This window comes from Euprymna scolopes, chromosome 21 (genome assembly GCF_053919585.1).
Source record: "Euprymna scolopes isolate OS-2025 chromosome 21, ASM5391958v1, whole genome shotgun sequence".
NCBI classification, from domain to species: domain Eukaryota; kingdom Metazoa; phylum Mollusca; class Cephalopoda; order Sepiida; family Sepiolidae; genus Euprymna; species Euprymna scolopes.
Window position 1 is genome coordinate 94,141,234 of NC_136502.1, and position 14,242 is coordinate 94,155,475.

Here is a 14,242-nt window from a genome sequence, read left to right on the forward strand (position 1 = left end):
TGTGTGACACTCTGTTCATAAAAATCAGTAACTTTACACTCCATGCTATTCTCACGAAATCCTCATTCATACAAGAAAACACTTATGTTGGAACAATTTGAATAATTATTCCTAACACGTAAATAAATGTTATTTCATATTAATACAGTGATTTCGAGTTCTTTGTCAAGTATCGTTATTTTCCAGAGTTATTTCTATATTTTTATTTCATGTATGTGAGGATGTGATTTGGTGGCATCTTTCAATTAATCGGTGATCTCGTTAAATTTACCTTTAACGGTCCTACGGATACCCTACTACTTTAGACTTCAAGAGATTCCTGCGCTTGCAACCTCGGTCCTAAAAATTGATACATCCCGATTATGAATTGGTGAACACCGACTCACACACTTAAAAATTAGTGACTCCCAAGCAGAGTTCCTATAAGACTAGCCTGGGTGCCCGGTGTTTCCCGGGTGTTTGGAGATGTATGTTGAGCAAAAGAAAAAAGTGGTAGCAGGCAGGCAGGCTTGAACCTGTGCTGCAAAGGGTGAAAAGAATGTAAAAAAGGCGTCTTTGCTGTTGCGCTCATCGCCAAACCGGAAGTGGCGAAGGTTTAAATTAAGGCTAGTCAATCGAAAAGAGAGGATGACTTTCGAAAATATCGGCGAAAAAAGCGACCCCTCCTTATAGAAAAGTGCCCAGTTGAGGGTGAAAGAATTAATGTTTTTAGCCAATTTTTCGATATTTGTCATCTGAAGGGTTAAGCTTCAAAACGATACTGATCTTGTGAAAATCCGTCGCCTCTGTCGAAAGTTTTAGGCATACATACATACATACATACATACATTTAAACAGACAGGTGAGATTTATATTATAGACTAGCAGGGCTACCCGGCGTTGCTCGGGACCGTATAAACAATGAAAAAACAAAAGCAGATATTGAACATATGTTTTATTCTTAGGGGAGAGGAATCTTTCATCTCAAGTTTTAGCGTTACAAACAAACATTTGTCTTTTATATATATAGATAATGACAGGTTTTTTTTGGGCCCCCCCCCTCGAAGATAACTGATCAGTTGACCAACTTCTAGTTGTCCGTTTGACATGAAATTTCGATATTTTTCATCCGGGTAATGGGGCTCTGATATGATACCAAATTTGTCAAGTTTGGTTCCGTCTTTCAAAAGTTTTAGCGTTACAAACAAACATACATACATACACACAGACGTTTGGCTTTTATATATATAGATGAACAAATTTTATATATTTATTCTCGGAATTTAAATAAGGCCCTAGTTTCTTGCTTATTTTCGTAGGTTTGAAACAATATTTACGAAAAGATGTAAACAATAGTCTGACGAAACAAACCACTCTATTGTTATAAAAGTTGGGAACAGAAGAAAATACTAAATATGCAAATTTAATCCTTTCGAAAAAAGCGAAGGACACGTCATTTAATGAAACAATAGACATTTTGTCAAAAATCTTCGATAAAATAGATTGTCTGTTTTATACTCAATATAAGTGCTTAAATGTCGTAAAACAGAAAGACGACCGTGTTACGCATGCAAGTATAATTAACGCAGAGCATTTAAATTAAGTTATTATCAAGTGACATGTCCAAGTGACTCATAATTGTGCAAGGTCTAACGACGCCCAAGGACAAAGAAATTAACTTAAGAATTCTTAATATTATGGAACATGGCCCAAACATTACGCCGCAAAAAGTAATGAAAAAATGCCAGCGTCTGCTAAATATTTAATAAGATACTAATACGACTAAAGAGAAAAACATATTACGAAAAAGAGATAAGTAAAAACATAGTCGCAAGAAAAGGTGAAAATAGTAGTGTCTAAAAACGAAATGAAGGCGTGTCAAAGTAGAAAATACCTTAATAGAAAAATAAATGGGCAGACCGTAAAATTATTACTCGACTCAGGGAGTAATATTTCGGCAATAAACAAATTTAAAAAATAGATGTTCCACAGTTAACGAAAACAGAAAAATTGTCAGTCCATAAAAGAACTAATTTGTAACACTTCGTTCGTGGATAAAACTCAAAAATCTAAAGTATATGTACTCCCTGGTTCAGAATTTTCGGGACTATACTGGATTGTACTGCTTAACTTCTGAGAATCACCGATTAATTCTTTATGTAATAAATTTAACTTCGCGGAGAAAAGTAAGACGAAGCAAACGGAAAGATTTACGGTTTTGAATCCTCTCGGGTTGTTTTTTTTTTTGTTTTGTTTTTTATTATTTACGGAGTGACTCGGTCTGTACACAGAAACAGAAGTTGATTTTGAATTAAAAGAAAAGGTTAGACCCATTTTAAAATCTAAAAGAAGAGTATCATTTTGAACGTTGGTCACAATAAATGAGAAATTAGAAAGGTTGGAAAAATTGATGTAGTTTCAAAAGTCGCCAATCGTATATGTAAAAAGAAAAAAAAAGAAAACTGTAAAATCAGAGGGTGTGCTGATTTTTGGACTGGAGTAAATGACTGTTTGAAAGATCATGCATATGCTCTACCATCTCCAGAAAATATATTTATTAAATTAAATGGAGGTGGAGTGTTAAATTTATCTGAAGCTTACCTTCAGGTTAAAGTCAGTGAACAGTATTCAAAATACTTCAGAATAAACATGCATAAACATACATAAAGGAATTTTTAAACTTAAACGTTTTTGTTTTAAATAGAATTGTAGAAGGCGGTACAATGCAGAAGTAATGGAAAGACACAAGCGGAAGCAGGTGAGAAATTTATTAATGCAACTTATGAATACATGTGTACATATTCATACTTCATATACGCAGTATATTTATATTTGCACAGTGGTCACCTGGGAAAGTCGATCTAGTGGTATGTCCGTGTAATATAATATTTCGAGAAAGATCTCTTCGTCAGATATTTACTGGACTTTGACAAACGTGATGTTGTAAGCAGTGACTATACCGCAGCAAATCATCGCTCGGAACTTGTGGGTAGTATATGGTTAGGGTTTTTTTTTCTCAATTCTTATTTTATATTTTGTTTTGTTTTTTTTGCTTTTGGGGGGATTGAAGCTAGCTCCAAGCATATTCCAGTAAATAATGGACACAATGTCGGCAGGTGTGGAATATTCAATCGTCTATTTAGATGATATTTTGATTAAAAGCGAAAATGAAACGCAACATAAAGCCTATATTAGACCAGTATTTCAGATAATTGAAGAATACGAGTCCAAGCTGAGTGCTAGAAAATGCGAGCTATTCGTAAAGAAGATAAAATATTTAAGACAGATTATTTACAGTAAAGGAAGAAAACGAGACCCATGAAAGATTTGAGGCTATAATAAACACGCACGCACCTGATAACGTTGCTAAACTTCAGGCTTTCTTGGGATTAGTAAGTCACTATAGTATATATACCAAAAGTATATGATTTGAGAATATGACCCTATCGTTCCCCGGTGATTGCTACTTGGTTGAGGAACGTCCTGGGAACGCAAGCAGCTCCCCGGGGGAATAAACGTGATATCAAACCATAGGCACATGGAAACATCAAAGCAACGGGTCGATATGTCGTCGGCTATAATTGACTGGCGTGGGTCGCTTCTTGAGTCTTCATTGCGTCGTTACAGGCAACATTTCCATCGTAGGCATTACTGGCTGGGACCTCATGCTGAAATTGAACTCGTGTACAAAAATAGCGAACAAGTGCATTTTTATAAAAAATATATAATTTATTTTACGTTTAACACTGGCGGAGCATATTTTTTATAAAGAGCAGTTGAAACCAGGCGCATGCAGCTAAACTGACCCCAGAATGTAAGTCTTAACTGTTAAAAAAAACAATAGAATTATTTTTAATTCTCTCTTTCTTCATTGAAAGAAAGAAAATAGGGGTGAAAGAGAGAGCGAGAGAGATAGTGATAGGGAGAGAGAGAAAGAGAGAAAGAAAGAGAGACATTCATACATAACGTTTAAATATATAATTCATACATAACGTAATTCATACATAACTTTGTTATGTTTTTGTATCCCATCATGAATTCTTTCGGATTTGACCTTTTAAATTCTAAGTCTTATATCGTTTTGACTTGGTGCAATATTATAAACAAACTGTCACTCTTGGCTCGAGTCATTCCAGATTGATATATTCCAACATTTTAAAAATCACAAAGCACCTGCTTAACACATCTGCACTACCAAGTACAGACAAGTTAGGCACAAGGTTCATTAATGTAGAAGTCCCCAGCTCCCCCAAAAGGGGCGTTCTTCATTGTGCCACAAGAACTCTGTTAAATAAGTTGTTTAGAATGGACATAAAGTGTATATGGCTAGAAGAATGTGAACAAACTTTTAGAAAAATAGATGTTTGTTAGCAGCCATATTGTTAGCACATTTCGACTCGAATGGGAAATCATTGTAGCAACAGATGCCAGTAATGAGGGATTAGATGATGTACTGCTTCACAAATTCGAGAATGGGTCGGCAAAACCAATAGCACATGCGTCGGGAACGTTACTGCTTGGGGAAGAATATTACAGTCAAATCGTAAAAGAGAGGTTAACAATAATTTATGCAGTCAAAAATAATTCACAGATTTTTATGCGGAAGAGAGTTTATTCTGCAAACAGACCACAAACCGCTAATAACAATATATTTGGTTCGAAAAAAAAAAACGTATACTAACTCACACAGCAAATAAACGCCAACGTTAGAGTGTAATTCTATTGAATTATATGAGCCTTCGAAGAAGGTAGGTCACGACGATGAGTTGTCAAGATTGATACCTAAATATACGGAACCACGTGAAGAAACAGTGATAGTTGCACGAAGAGACGAAAGTGAACTGTCGGGTTTGTCATGTGATACAATTAGAAAGCTTTCTGTTACGCTAAAAGATGTGAAAAAGCAGCGAAGAAATATAATTTAATTAGAAAAATGAGAAAGCAAGTCTGGTTGGAAGTCATTCTTTTCAATGTGCGAACCGGTATTACTATACGTGGTGTAACAATGCCGGCTACACTTCAAAAGAAAATTCTCAAAGAATTTCACATGAACCGTCCAGGGACTTCATTCATTAAATGTTTTATGAGAATTTACATTCATTAGCCGAGGATATACCAAGACAGAAACTATGGTGAAACAATGCAGAAGATGCCAACTAGCAGCAAGAAATCCACGAGTAAAGGTTCAACCGTGGCAACAGACAGATGTCCCATTGACTCGATTGCGTATCAATTCTGCAGGGCCCATAAATAGATTGTATCACTTGAGCATTGTGGGCAGTTTCACTAAGTGGCTAGAAATTGTTACGTGCAAACATCCTACTCGAACAAATACAATAAACACGCCCAACAAAATTTTTAGTCGTTTTGGACTGCTGAAATCTTTAATCAGCGACAATAGAACCCAATTCATGCGAAGAGAATTTTAAAAAGTTTTGTAACTCATTGCCTATTAACCATGTGACAACGCTAGTTTACTATCCAAGATCAGACGTTTAGGTGGAAAAATTTGTAGACAGATTTAAACGAGCTCTGAAGAAGATTGGTTGGTTGGTTGGTTGGTTGGTTGGTTGGTTGGTTGGTTGTTTTTGTTTTACGGCATATCAACCTTTTTCGGGTTATTTAATGCCGAATCCAAAGATTTTGAAGAAAAAATTTTTAATAGAATATATTTGTTGTTTTCAAGTCGGTTTCTATTTAACCCATAGTTGGAACCCTAACAGGTACTACCACTCCGGGTCAGAGTGGACCTGGGAGCAATGGTAATTAAAGAGTGGCTCTACACTTCCCAAAGCCCGCAAACTGGGGCCTCACCACTGGATATAGTTTAAGGTCATATCCAGGACCCCCATTGAGGGACTTTTACCCTCTGCAGGGGAGCAGTCGGTGTATTCTAATGCCTCACCGACAGGGCCCTCTGAAGAAGAATCAAGGACACAAATTAATTAAGTATTCAGAATTTTTTTACAGAATCACATCAAACTCGAATATGACGTCACAGAGTTAATGTTTGTAAGAAATATGTTCTGTGTTTGGTGTTATGTTACCTATTCCGGTGAAAAAACATCATAGTAACCAAAAAAATTGGACATGTTATATATGACAAAAAAAGAAAACAAATTTCCGTGTAAAAGACATTGGAATTAATTGAACCCGGGAACACTACAGAGGTTACTGAAAATACTGGAGAGATTCCAATGGAAGTACAGTATGACGCGTTTGAAATTCCTGTTCCTATAAGTCAGCATTCTCCAATGGAGGTGAAAGCCGCTGGGTCCTTCAGCCTCACTTTCTTTCTTACTTTTAGCCGGAACTTTCTTTAGGGAGGGACTTTCCTCTCCTCTCATCGTTTTCTCTGCTTGAGCAAAAGCACAGTCGCCTATCCGCCCGAGTTCGGTCTTTTATTCCTCTCAAATCTCGGGAATTCTCGCGGTTAGTCTCGCCCTCTTTCCCATAAAATCCAACTACGCCTACCACTTCTTCTTTCCTCTTCTTTCAAATTCAAGACCGGGGATACCAGTGTGTAAAAAGTCACCACGGCACAGAAGTATTAAGAAGAAAAAGATTTAAAGAAAATTATGTCCAAACCCTATAAGTAGGAGACATTCAAAATAAATTTCACAGGAAAATTTAGCTCAGGCGGAGATGGTGTAATGAATATGACAATATTCGGGTTCTTCCTCTGTACAATATTATGATTGGCTGATTTAGCTATAAATACCAACTCGTAGAGCCACCTCGCGGCAAACGTGGATAGCCACACACTAGGAATACCAGCTTCGACTACAAACACTCTTTATGTACAGCGACTTACCCGTTAGAAATTATTTTATTTATTTCTTTTCATATTTTTTTTATTTGTAAAATAATTATTTCTAACGTATTTCTCTAAATATTTAAAAAAAACAACGTTTTAATACGTTAAAAGGGGAAAAGGACTCGGCTAACTGTTTCAATAGTGAGAATGTATTTTTTAATTGCCTGAATCAGTGCCGAACTATTTCAGTTTCGTTGTCCAAAATCAAAGTTTTAAATGTAAACAATACATTAGAAAACCAGGCAAATCGAAGCAATATTAAATCCACGTGCCATTGGATAGTACTTAATGTATACTGGTAATGCGTCTTTTAAATCACCAAACTAAAACGGGATATTTTTTTTTATTTTAGCAATAAAGTCAGTTTATTGCTATAGACAATCTTCATGACAGATGTTACACTGTTCATTATATACCAGATTCATTTGTTACTTTTTTACTCGTGCTAGTTTTTTTCTTATGCATTCTTTCTCATTTTCTTGTACAACCTTTAAATTGACTCTACCTATCATATCAGTGACATTAATATTTCTCTCCTTGTGCTCGATAGATTTCCACTCCGACTGTCCAAATAGTGCTTTTAACTTCCTCTCCGAAATTCTTTGAATAAATTAGTTATCTAAACCTCTTGCCTAGTCCCACGACTTTTTTTTACATGGAGATCACCAATTATCAAGACCCGAAAGCCACTCGGGGATAAGGGTTATTGTGTATACAGTAATCAATGGGATACTATTGTAATGTTACGACCCTTTTAGGCTGTGATCATAGCGTAGTATCTGTTAACTGTGGCAAGCGGGGTCAAGGGTCAAAACATTATTATTATTATTATTATTATTATTATTATTATTATTATTATTATTATTATTATTACTATTACTATTATTATTAATTGATTTGAGCGACGGATGGTCGCTGGATCAGTTATTATGATAAGAAGAATAAACAAGTAAATTGGGGATGAGATGATTGACGTGTGAATCGCAAAAGGAATGTGAAAATAGAAAATAGATGTAAACATTATTTTGGGGTTTGAATAAACAAATAACTAGTTGTGGACATTAGGTTTTTCTGAGACACGTAATTAGGTGACGTAAGAGAACACGTGATGTAGTTAGTTTTAGAAAGAGTGAGGGAGTTGAGAAGTGACCATCAAAGCAGACAGACGTCTAGACAGGGGTGGACAGACAGCTAGGAGCGGGCTGTAAGAATAGAAAATGTAGACGAACTGCAGATCCTGTGAAAACCATTTGAGACAACTGTAATAAATTTATATTATAAAAATATAAAGAGTTGTTTTATGGTTTCACAAAAAGAACAGATGTCTCAATTGGATGGTACTGATGGTTTCATGGTTCGTCACGGAGCAGCGGGAAGATAGAAGACTCTTCAATAAAAAAGGGATGAAGCATATATTATTCTTCTTATATATGAACTGTAAAATATTCCCGTGCGATAAGTCTGATACAACATGACTCAGTTTACACGTCAATATCATATTCTCCTGACTAAACAACATACATACGATTTATACGTTTATTATCTGTCTGTTAAAAGAACAATATCTCACATCCTCTAGATAACACATGACACGTTTTAATATATCATCTCCTCCAATATAATAACAATATACAACAATATCGTAGTAATAGTTAGTATTGGAGATTTGATAAAGTGTCTTACTTAAGGGGGTGATTAATCAGGAATTTGTTTATGTTGGACTTGAAGACATCCAAGTTGTAGTCAGGTGGGAAACAGGCAAACGGAAGAGAATTCCACAGGCATGCACTTCTAAGAAATAGGCTTTGTTCATGTAATCTACGTTTTGATTTAGGCACAGATAAAAAGTGGGGAAAATTACTGACAGTGGTTTTAGCTAGACGGGTGTTTTTCGTGAAAGATTGGTGAGGGGCAGTGATTGGAGCTCGGACGAACATTTGCCATGGAAATTACGATAAAACAAAGAGAGGCTCGCAACTTGGCTCTTCATTGCTCAACTCCATATAGCGAGATTATTCAAGACAGCACTAGTTAATCTAACCTTTTGTTTTAGTCTACGTCCTCTTTTTGTCTCTTACTTGTTCAACTACTTTTGGCGAAATTATACGAAACAATTACGATGGACACCTGACCCAGAGGCATTATCCGTGCCCCCGACTTAATCGGTCATCAACATATTACGCAACAATTATTACAATTTCCCTTTTTTGCCACAATACAGTTTGACTTTATCATTTTTATTTTCGACTGCCATTCTATCTAACACTAGCAGTATTTTAATTCTTATTACTTCTCTAATTTCTAAGCTACTTTTTTTTTAACTAAATCCTTAGAATCCTCGTCATTAACTTCCATGCCCTCTTCATTTTTCATAGCTAGAGGGCGTTTCGTCACTGAAATATTTGATTCGTTGTCCGAATTCTTTCAGCAACGTTTAGACTGTCTATGAACAAATTCCTGGTAATCAACAGACTCTATTTCTGTATGCGAGGATTGTAAGTATCTTACACGCTTAGTGGGCACTTATCTTTTTGAAACAGCTGTGTCTTACTTGACCGTCAAGCAATTTCGCTTGCCATTAGATTTAGAATTAAAGAGGACTTTAAATATTAATACTTCTATATCCGGTATTAGATTTATAAGAATGGAAGTAACAAAGTACCAAATAATAAAAGTATCAGACACGGTTTAAAAGCTTACGAATAAGAAAAATTTTATAATCCACTCAACAGAGCCCGTTGTAAGAATACGACGCGCCTTTTTTTTAACCGTAAAGAAAACCTGGAGTATTCTCAGTCGAGAATCGATCTTTGAACAGTTCGAATACCGGTTTACAGGAATAAAATGTCTTCATTTCTACATGTTTAATTCCAACGTGTTACTTAAAATCTAATAAGCTACTTGCTTGGTTAACTGAGCATGAAACTTTGTTCCCTATAATATTAAATAACCGAGTCATAGTGCTGGAACATTTGTCTAAGATGAAAGATAATATTGAAGTTGACATAAGGTCTCCACAAAACACGCTTTAACAACTAAAAATATGACCGACAGAACAGGAGAAAAATTCAAAGTGAAAGGAAAAGAGGAAAAAAAAACAATATTACTTACATCCGGGTGCAATTAAAAGGCTTAGGCGAACGGCGCCAAAGAATATTTTGTAACGTTACACACGTAGATCAACACGTCGCAAAGGAGCATAAGACAAGTAATAACTCGACTCCTTTTTTGTAACAACGACGTTTATTTCCGGGTAGTTTCCGTAATAAAACGTGATCGTACTCCTTTTCTCTGACCTCTGTCCTCTCGAACGTCCTCCTCTGTCTATGTACACGTTCTTTTCATATATCTTTTTGTTTTCCCTATTGTGACGTTGCTCTGTACACTGTTCGGCATGTGCATCCAACCGCTATACTCTGTTGCAAAAAAATCATACTAGTTAACATAATCTCTACTCAATGGCACCTATATTTATATCAGCAGTAGCAGCGCCTTTTTAGTCAAAATGTGAATTTAATTTCTTTTGCATCAATTTCCAGTAATAAATTATACAGACCATAAGTGTTTTGTGAACATATGGTTTAATTAAAACGTAAAAATATTTCTCAAAGACCTAATTTGTTAACTTATTTCACTTAATAATTATTAAGCTAAATTTGCTTACTAAGACAAAATAAATTAAAGCGGATGTGATAAAGTGGTAGCGACAACAGGTGCATTTTTAAAAGCTGCTTCCTCTTCGCATGGAGTCGAGTGTGGGATTGGTTTATGTTTGTACATGTATATCATGAAGGACGGATAAAATTCAAAAAAGTTTTTAAAGCCCAAATGATGTTTCTTTAAAAAAAAATAATAATAATGTTCGTACAGCGGTTATTGAAAAGAAAGGGGTAGAAGCGGAGAGAAAACGAAGGGAAAGCTTGACTGTCTCATCGCCATCGAAATAAAAATCAGTGAAATCCGCCAACGAAGTGAATGCATCGTGGGATGTTGAAAGTCCGACAACTCTCATCTTATGATTATCTCCCTTTGATTGTAAATATCCTGTTATCCCTTTTCCTTTGTTTCCAATAAAGTTTCTTCTCTCGATCCGTCCACACGTGCTACTTTTCCTCCTTAGAATTTCTCAACAGGTTACGCGCCCAGAAGAGATAATGGAAATCGATGGAACAGGTTATTATTCAACGGAGATTAAGCAAAATACGTACTTTGGGAAGTTAAATTCTTAGGCCTTCTTCGTTCGCTTAGACGCCATTTTAGGCGTAAACCCTGTTAGAGAAGGATACGATAACGAAAGAAATGAAGAAGCCTATGCGGAGCTCGTACAGCCTAGGTGTATCAGAATTTGGGAGTAATTTTTGGCACCCCTAACAGAAAACTGGGAATAAAATATAAAAACTCGTAATTTCTCTTTTTAAAGTGTGTTGTTTATTTTCTGTATGGAATATACTTCCAAAATAAACTATTAAAGTTGTTTAAAAAATAATAGAAATATTATTTTTTATTTTTTAAAAAAACAGTGTTTACAAAGTGCCGGTGCGGTGCGCGTTCATTTTTTTTTTTTTTTTTTTTTTTACGAATGAAATCAATTGAATTTTACGAATGAATTTTTTTCAATTTTTAAACTTTAAAAATCTATCAAAATTTTTCTATTGGTTAAATTTTTACGATATTTTCAGGGTCAATGTGATATTTTATGCTCTTTCCAATAAACCGAATATAATATTTTAGACAAACGTTTTTATTTTAATTCGCCCCCCCCCCATTTTAAAATGTCTATTAAAATTTGAATAATTAATTTATGTTCCAAAGTTTTATATATCACAAATTGAAGATAAAAGATCAATAAATAAAATATTCTTATTTAAAACAAAAAAAGAAGTGCTTTTGGAAATTTACCTGTAAAGTTCAAAGTGTAAAACCTTTTTTTTTTAACCACGTTGATTTTTTTTACTGAAAGCTCATGTTATGCTTATATCGTCAAGTAAATACGAGACACTGACGGCAATTTTTTTCTATTTCATTCAATGTTTTCTTTTTTTAGATATTTGAAAAAAAAAAACAAAGTCCAATCGACAAGGTAGAAATAAGATATAATAATCAAAACCTCGTGTATTTCATTAAGAGAATTTTTTAAAAAATCGGTCGACTAGATTTTTGTTTAACGGGAAAAACTTATAAGTGAATGTGTGCTTTTTTACGTACGGAGGACAAAAAATACTAATTTTGGTTAACAGCACGCCATAAAAAACAGAGACATTAATTATGTCCCGTTGACGAATCCGTATTTGATAAATTGCAAATTAGCAGAAGCAGCGCTTTAAGCTTATGGCGCAAAACGCGTTACGAATATTCGATTTTCTACAACCCTCGCTTTAAAAAATTCTTTTGTTTAAAAAAATACATGGAATATAAAATATAAATATGGACAATTCTTATAAATGAAGAATTGAACCAGCCATTGTTTAGTTTTTATTTTGTTTTTGTTTTGTTTTTTTACAGGTAAGTGATTTTTTGGCATTTATATATACTTAATAGATTTTGCTACCATTAAAAATTTGTTGAATTTCGTGAAATCTTTTTTTTTTAAAAAAACGATGAAAATAAATTGTATTTTTTTATTAAACCTTTCATTATTTTAAAATTTGGTCTTTCCTCATTTTATTTAAAAAAAATACGGTTTGAAAATACATTTTCATATTGATTATAAGCTTCGAAACAGAGACAGTCTATATAATCAGATAGGAAAATCAAATAAAACTCCAGATTCTGTCCGTGACTCGCCTGTTAAAAGGAGTCCGCGATTAGAAAGCCCAAAAGGCGCCGAACTCATCGGCAAAGCTTTGTCATCTATGCTTAATGGTAGAAGTTTTACAGCCAAGTAAGTAAATGAAGAAGCTGAAGAGGTTGATGGAACCCGTTACAACCAACTCGTCCCTGCGGCAGAGAATTTTGTCCGGTAGACGTACACCTTTAAGTGAATTAAGTTTGTTGAGCAGTAGGAAGAAAATAAAGTTTCCGGTCAAAACTTCACCCACAAAAGAACGTCAGAGTCGATCAACTACTCCCAGTTCAGCAAAGTTAAATCCAAACAAGCTCGTTGAAAATAACCGCAGCTCTTCAAATCGAAAAGACGACCCACTGTGTAGCGTTATCCACTAGCGAAGCTAAATATGTGACATTAACAAAAACCACCCAAGAAGGTGTGTACCTCACCCAGCTACTCGCAGAAATGGACGCATATCAAAAATACGCTCCTTCCCCTTAAGATATTTGAGGGCAATCAAAGTGCTATAACACTTTCCAAAAGAAATAACGCACTGTACACCGACAAAGGTGTAAGCATATAGATATAAAATACCATACGTCCTAAGCAACAAGAATATAGAGATAATTTATTGTCCCACAACAGTAGCTGTGTCAGAAACCGATCTTAAGAATGCGTGAAAAAATTAAATGATTCGACCTCCTATCTTTACAAGCTTATAACTACTTGAAAAATGTAATTCAAACCCTATTTTTTTCAATTAAAGGGGCAAAGACCAAATGTTAAAAAAATAAAAGATTTGAAGAAAATCAACGAAATTTTATAAAAAATCGATATAAATTCCAAAAAATCACTTACCTATAAAAATACTATTGAATGTTTAGCTCCATTCTTCATTGTTCAGAATTTATTCATATTTATATTTTAAATTCTATTTATATTTTAAATAAAAGAATTTTTTAAACGACTATTTGAAAAAAAGCGCGATTACGCAATCATTTTTACGTCTTTATCGAAAAACCGGAAGTAGCTGCTTGTCCTTGTTTAGAACTACGGATGGACAGAAGGCAGTAAAAACCACACGTTCGCGTTAGCCGTCTAGCCATGTACCTGAAGAAATATGTTCCCATAGTTTAAAAATAGTCAAATTTTACTTATAAGTTTTTGCCTTTAAAAAAAAAATATACTCGAGGAATTTTTTTTTCTTTTCTCAAAGAAATACATAAATTTTTGATTTATTATATTTTCATTCTTTTTATCGAGTGATTTTTTTTAATATCTAAAAAAAGAAAACATTGAATGAAATAGAAAAAATTGTCGTCAAGCAGAATATAGGTTTCCAATTTTAAAAAAATCAACGTGGTTTTTAAAAAATTTGGACTTTACGGGTAAATTTCCCAAAAAAAACACTTCTTTTTTTTTGTTGTTTGTTTTAATTTACAATATATTATTTATTGATCTTTTATCTTCAATTTGTGATATATAAAACTCTGGTGTGTAAATTAATTATTAAAATTTTAATAGACATTTCAAAATGGGGGGGTGAATTAAAAAAAAAAACGTTTGTCTAAAATATTATATTCGGTTTATTGGAAAGAGCATAAAATTTCACATTGACCCTGAAAATATCGTAAAAATTTAACCAATGGAAAAATTTTGATAGATTTTCAAAGTTTTAA